At 40.3% G+C, this 6218-nt stretch overlaps 1 non-coding gene across 1 annotated transcript; it reads right to left on the bottom strand.

Moving 5' to 3' along the window:
* Positions 1–5087: 5087 nt before the first annotated feature.
* On the bottom strand, positions 5088–5194 carry LOC130478482 (U6 spliceosomal RNA). The gene has a single exon (XR_008933344.1). It is a non-coding gene; the product is annotated as a U6 spliceosomal RNA (small nuclear RNA).
* Between the last annotated feature and the right edge of the window lie 1024 nt (positions 5195–6218).

The following is a 6218-nucleotide window of genomic DNA, read 5'->3' on the forward strand; positions in this document are numbered from 1 at the left end:
TAAGTTATACAGAAAAGCAAGAAATTTTAAACATATTCTTTCTTGACTGGTTCGTGTGGCTCTGAAGTCAAAGTGGGTTTGCAGGGAATTCTGAATTTTAGTTAGCTCTGTATACTTGAATCAATGACTGTGAAACGGATTACACTTTTTATATCAAGTAAACAGAGTAAGCAAGTATCCCTGATTATTCTGATTTTTCTTCCTTCACAACTAACTTGCTTGAGCCTAAGATTATTTCTTGGTATACATTTTTAAAAAGAACTCTAATAGGTTAGTTGTCTGATTTCTCAAAATCAGTAATGTTTTGTGCTACATATATTGATTCTAAAATTACGTTGTGCTTTACATTCATTACCAATTTCAAAATTATTACAATGATGAAAACAACACAATTAAAATAATAGTTCTTTCTCAAATTTAAAAGCTAACAAGTAACATCTGTTAAAAGAAAGAAATATTTTTAAACTTTTTCAAAACTGGCAGTAGTAGTACAATAATAGAAACCATAGTGATGGTATAAACCAGAGGAATTTTTTTTATGGTCTGTAAAATAATATCCTTGTTAGGACCAATCAAAGCACACAATACAATATGTGAACACTGGCTAGTCCTACTGAAGTCATTGTTTTAGTAAGCCTGTGATTGCTTTAATAAATAATAATAGACAAACATAGCTACCGGTTTAATTTTCCCCATATTATGCTATTCCAGCATTTGCCACTGGAGGGGGTACACTACCATAAATTTGTTAGCCATTATAAATTCATAGAAGAAAGAAGCATGCATAGATTTAAGAGGAGGACCTCTATGCATTCTGAAGCCTTTCATATGCACCGAAGAATTCATGGAACTCTGAACTAGGACCACCATCTATGTGCAACAGTCCGCAGAAATTTCAAAATAGAAACTCTATAAGTGATAGCAGTTTTTGACACATCACGCTCCCCTGGTAATCCTACTCCTTCCTTTTCCCTAGAATTCATTCTCTCCTTTGATTTACAACAACCCAAGTGTGTAAATACTCCTCTTAGGTTCATTTTTAATGAACAGACCAGTTCAGAAACTAAAGGAGTAAAAGTAGTTTTCCTGTGGGGAAAGGCTGAGGAACTTGGGAACGTTTTGTCTGGAGAAGAAAAGATTGAGGGGGGACATGATTGCTCTCTTTAAGTATTTGAAGGGCTGTGTCACTTAGAGGAGGGCAGTGAGCGGTTCCTGTTGGCAGCAGAGGATAGGACTCGCAGGTGGAAAGGTACCAGCTGGATATTGGGGGGGGGGATTTTTACAGTAGGAGTTGTTCAACAGTGGAATCGGCTGCTTAGGCGGGGGGGAGATTTTTACAGTAGGAGTTGTTCAACAGTGGAATCGGCTGCTTAGGCAGGTGGTGAGCTCCTCCTCTCTGGTAGTCTTCAAGCAGAGGCTGGACAAAAACTTGTCAGGGCTGATCTAGGCTAATCCTGTATTGAGCAGGGGGTTGGACTAGATGGCCTGTATGGCCCCTTCCAACTCTTTGATTCTATGATTCCTATAGTAAGTGAAATATATTTTATTTTAATTATTGTGGGGATTTTTTTATTTGTGGCAGTTAAAAAATAAAGCTTTATTTGACAAGGTCTACTGTAAAGAACATAAAAAGCAAACATTGCACATCTGAATGCACAAATTATATACTTAATTAGACACTGTTGCTCTGCTTGTACTTTAGATACAGATGCTGCCAACATCCAGGTGGGGCCTGGGAATCTCCAGAATTAAAACTGATGTCCAGCCTACAGTGATCAGTTCTCTTGGAGAAAATGGCTGCTTTGGAGGGTGTACTCTATGGTATTAAACCCTGCTGAGGCATCTCCTCTCCCCAAACCCTGCCCTCACCAGGCTCCAACCCCAAATTGTCAGGAATTTCCAAATTCTGAATTGGCAACTCTAGATAAAATTCAAGAGTATCTATAATGTCTGACAAGGAAATATAACACTGTTGATACTACTGGACCCTACATCTGTTCTTATTATGTACATCTGTGGGGTACTTCTACAAAATCTAATGTATATGTAACTTCGGGATAAATAAGATGGGAAGACAATTACAGCCTCTTACCTTACTGCCTTTTGTTCCATCGCAATAGCAGTAGCTTTTAGCTGTACAAACACAGTTCTGAAAACAAGGAAACAGAATATTTACAAGAAACATGGGTTATTGTATTCCTCTTATTTTTAATGTTCTGGTGACATTTTAAAGGTCACTTCATTACAATCGTGACCATTGCTACCAGTATGACTAAGAACACTTTTTCAGCATACTTTATTCAATCACATTGTAATCAACAATCAATATGGAGTATTGAACAATAACATATACATACAATGCAGTATGAATTATAAAATCATATACTCTGTTGTATTTGTAATAGTGAACACATACAAGCGCACATATAACATATCAGCTACAGAGTATCTGAACCTAATGCCTGACTGCTGTAGTTGAATGGCTAAAGGTAATCAAGCTGAAACTGAATCCTGACAGGATGGAGGTAATATTGATTGGGAAGTCTGAGGCCCTGAAGGACATGGGGCCCTCCGCTTTCAGTGGGGTCCAATTGTTTAATGCTGTCTTGATTAACAGCCTCCAGGTACTAGCCAAGAAAAGAAGAACCTAGGTTGTCAGTATAGTTATATCCAAACAAAAACAACCTACTATATTCTTTGCAAAAGCTTCTATTTCATGTCATCCACCTACACTATACACACTATGCTAACTCCATGATTATTCTATCTCGATCTCAGAAGCTAAGCAGGGTCAGCCCTGGTTAGTATTTGGGTGGGAGACCACCAAGGAAGTCCAGGATTGCTGTGAGGAAGGCACTGGCAAACCACCTCTGTTAGTCTCTTGCCATGAAAACCCCAAAAGGGGTCGCCATGAGTCAGCTGTGACTTGACGGCACTTTACACACTCACACATATACAAAATATCCCACCTATGTGCTATATAACATAAATTCTACAAAGTGAAGTCCATGCGACATATCGCTATTTCTTGTTAAGGTAAGTGTCCATAAACACTGATGTTTTATCTGTATGCACTTGTTACACATGGAGACTGTACCCTCCAACTTTGAGATGTCTTTATGAAATGTATTTATTGAGTTGTATGTAGAATTTATGTTATATAGCACATAGGTGGGATATTTTGTATGTAGAGATAGAATAATCATAGAGTTAGCATATTGTGTATAATGAAGGTGCATGACATATGAAATAGAAGCTTTTGCAAAGAATATAGTAGGTTGTTTTTGTTTGGATATAATCTCCAGGTACTAGCTGGAGATCTCCCGCTATTACAACTGTTCTCCAGCCAACAGAGATCAGTTCACCTGGAGAAAATGGTCGCTTTGGCAATTGGACTCTATGGCACTGAACTCCCTCCCCTTCCCAAACCCCGCCCTCCTCAGGCTCCGCCCCAAAAATCTCCAGGTATTTCCCAACCCAGAACTGGCAACCCTACCTGGGTGTGATTTTGGATCCAGCTTTTTGCTTGAAAAAGCAGCTGCAAAAAAGTTGTTCTACCAACCACATTTAGCTTGAAAGATGGCCCCACTTTGACTTGGCTGACCTGGCCACATGGATCCAATATATGGTTACATTGTGGCTAGACTACTGTAATGCAGTTTACATGGGTCTGCCCTCAAAGACAATTCTGAAACTCTAGTTGGTACAGAATGCCACAGCCCAGCTACTATTGAATGCTGTGTGGAATCTTCATGTCACTCCCACTCTGCAGACACTTCACTTGTTGCCAATCAGGTACACTGGGCTCAATCCAAGGTTCTAACAACCACCTACAAAGCCCTTCATGTCACTGAACCCACATACCTGCAGGAACACCTCTCCTGCTATGTTCCACTGTGACAGCTTTGCTCATCAAAGCAAAGCTTTCTGAAGATGCACACAGGTAAAATCAGCTACTGCCCGTTCATGCACATTCTTTGTGGCAGTTCCCACATTATGGTATGGTCTACTTGAGGCTGTTAGGAAGCCCCCCCACACACACACACATCTATCATTATGCAAAATGTGCAAAACAGAATTGTTCAGGGGGACATTATTGAAGAGGAGCAGAGCAATTTGCTGTGATGTAATGGATCAGCTGAAGAGGTAACCTCTGTTAGGGATAATGTTTTTTTTTTCTTCCAGTTCAATTCCAGCCCCACTGTGGTATGTTGTTTTACTATGAATCTTTGCTGTTAGATTCAAATACTGTTATCATACAAATGTTGTATTTTGTAATCAGCTTATTGATTGACTGAATAGTTCTATCATACCTGTAATCCCTCTTGAGTCCCAGTGAGAAAGATTATAAATGAAAATAAATAAATAAAACCTGGGAGGAGAGAAGAGGAAACAACCAGAAATAGGCACACACACAAGCAGAGGAAACAGAGCGAAAGAGAACGGATGACATCATGAGAAAGAATCAGTCAACAAGAAAGTAAGAGAGATGGGACCTGTGTGAGGCAAATAGCAATGGAAGATGTATGTAAAGACTAACATGCAGAATCCATGAAAAACTGAGATAGACATGACAGATGACAAAAGGTGTGGAAGATGTAAAGATGAGTGACATTAAGAGCATGCAATGGGTGGGGCCTCCAAGGAATACCAGGGTTGTGACGGGGAGGCAGGCAATGGCAAACCACCTCAGAAAGTCTCTTGCCTTGCAAATCCTATGGGGTCACCATAAGTCAGCTGTGACTTGATGGCAAAAAAATGAGGGGGGGGGTGAGAAAAAGATTCTCCCACAGCTTGGTGATTGTGTGTTGACATTTAACAGCCAAAACATTGGCTGCAGGCCTCCAATCTTATGCACTGTACAGGATTGCTAGAGCATAGCTTGGGATTTTCATTGGATACACTTTGGGTGGCCCTTTCATCTAACAGCTCCTTCTCGTGACAAGTGCTTCATGCATTTTAGGGTAAGTTATGCTGAATCTAAATGAAATACTGATGACTCCTGATTTATGAATGATTTCCTTAAGAGATCAACTAATGATTCTTTTAACTGGAAATGTCAGGAATTGAACCTGGGACTGCTGCATAAAATTATGTATTCTAGCACTAATATTTCCTGAATGTATCACCTTTATACACTGGCCATGCTGATCTTCTCTGTATTGTTCAAATTTTGGTCTACATGATGAAACGTCCCAGTAAAATTAAACCTCTGAATGTAATTGTGACCTCACTGCTGCCATTTAAGACACTAAACCTAATTTTTGGGGCTGAGGTCTACTTCCTCTTCCTTTAAGATGCATCAGCATGAGTATATAGGGAATGAAAGGAACTACACACACCGTAATTATGGTATCTGAAGAAGTGAGCTGCAACTCACAAAAGCTCATACCCTGCCAGAAATTTTGTTAGTCTTTAAGGTGCTACTGGAATCTTGCTCTTTTCTACTGTAATCATGCTAGTTGGGAATGCTTTGAGATGATGAGCCTAGAAGAGCAGTGGCAGGATTTGGGGAGATGGTGTCTATCCCAAAAACCAGCACACAGAGATTATCAGATCATTAAGAGGAACTTCCATTAACATTATCAGTGGGCCCTTTCACATTATAAAGAAAGCCCCCACTCCTTGCCATCATTAACCCATATCCCCGTTTACTACTTTGGCCAGGCCACACTCATCATTATTCAGGTACCCATTACCTCCCTTATTAGGACTGTCAACTCTGGTTTAGGAAATTCCTGGAGATTTGAGGGAGGTGCCTGGGAAAGGTGACGTTTAGAGAGGGTAGGGAGCTCAGCTGGGGTGTTAATTCCATAGAGTGCACTCTCCAGTGCCACCATTTCCTCCAGGGGAGCTGATTGCTGAAGTCTGGAGATAAGCTGTAATTTCAGGGGAACTCCAGGTCTTGACATTAGCAATGCTATTTAGAAGTTGTGTCCTTATTTTGGTCCACCGCTTCCATGTCCAGTTCCCCACCTCCTAGACAGTTTGAATTTGCTCCTGGTTTGCTCCTCTTGTATTCTACTGGCATGTCTAATTGTCTTCTACTGGCATGTCTCAGACCAACATCTGCCCTGCTTTGCTTCCAAGCCTTAAAAAAAAATCCTTTCTTGGGGTGCCTCACCTGGTTGCCCTATAACTCAAAGAGAGAATCTTTTCTCAAAAATTGTTTTTGCAGGTCCCTAGACTACACTTGTCTTGCAAGCTGCTTGAGCTGC

The sequence above is a fragment of the Euleptes europaea genome, chromosome 5, assembly GCF_029931775.1.
Source record: "Euleptes europaea isolate rEulEur1 chromosome 5, rEulEur1.hap1, whole genome shotgun sequence".
Lineage (NCBI taxonomy): Eukaryota > Metazoa > Chordata > Lepidosauria > Squamata > Sphaerodactylidae > Euleptes > Euleptes europaea.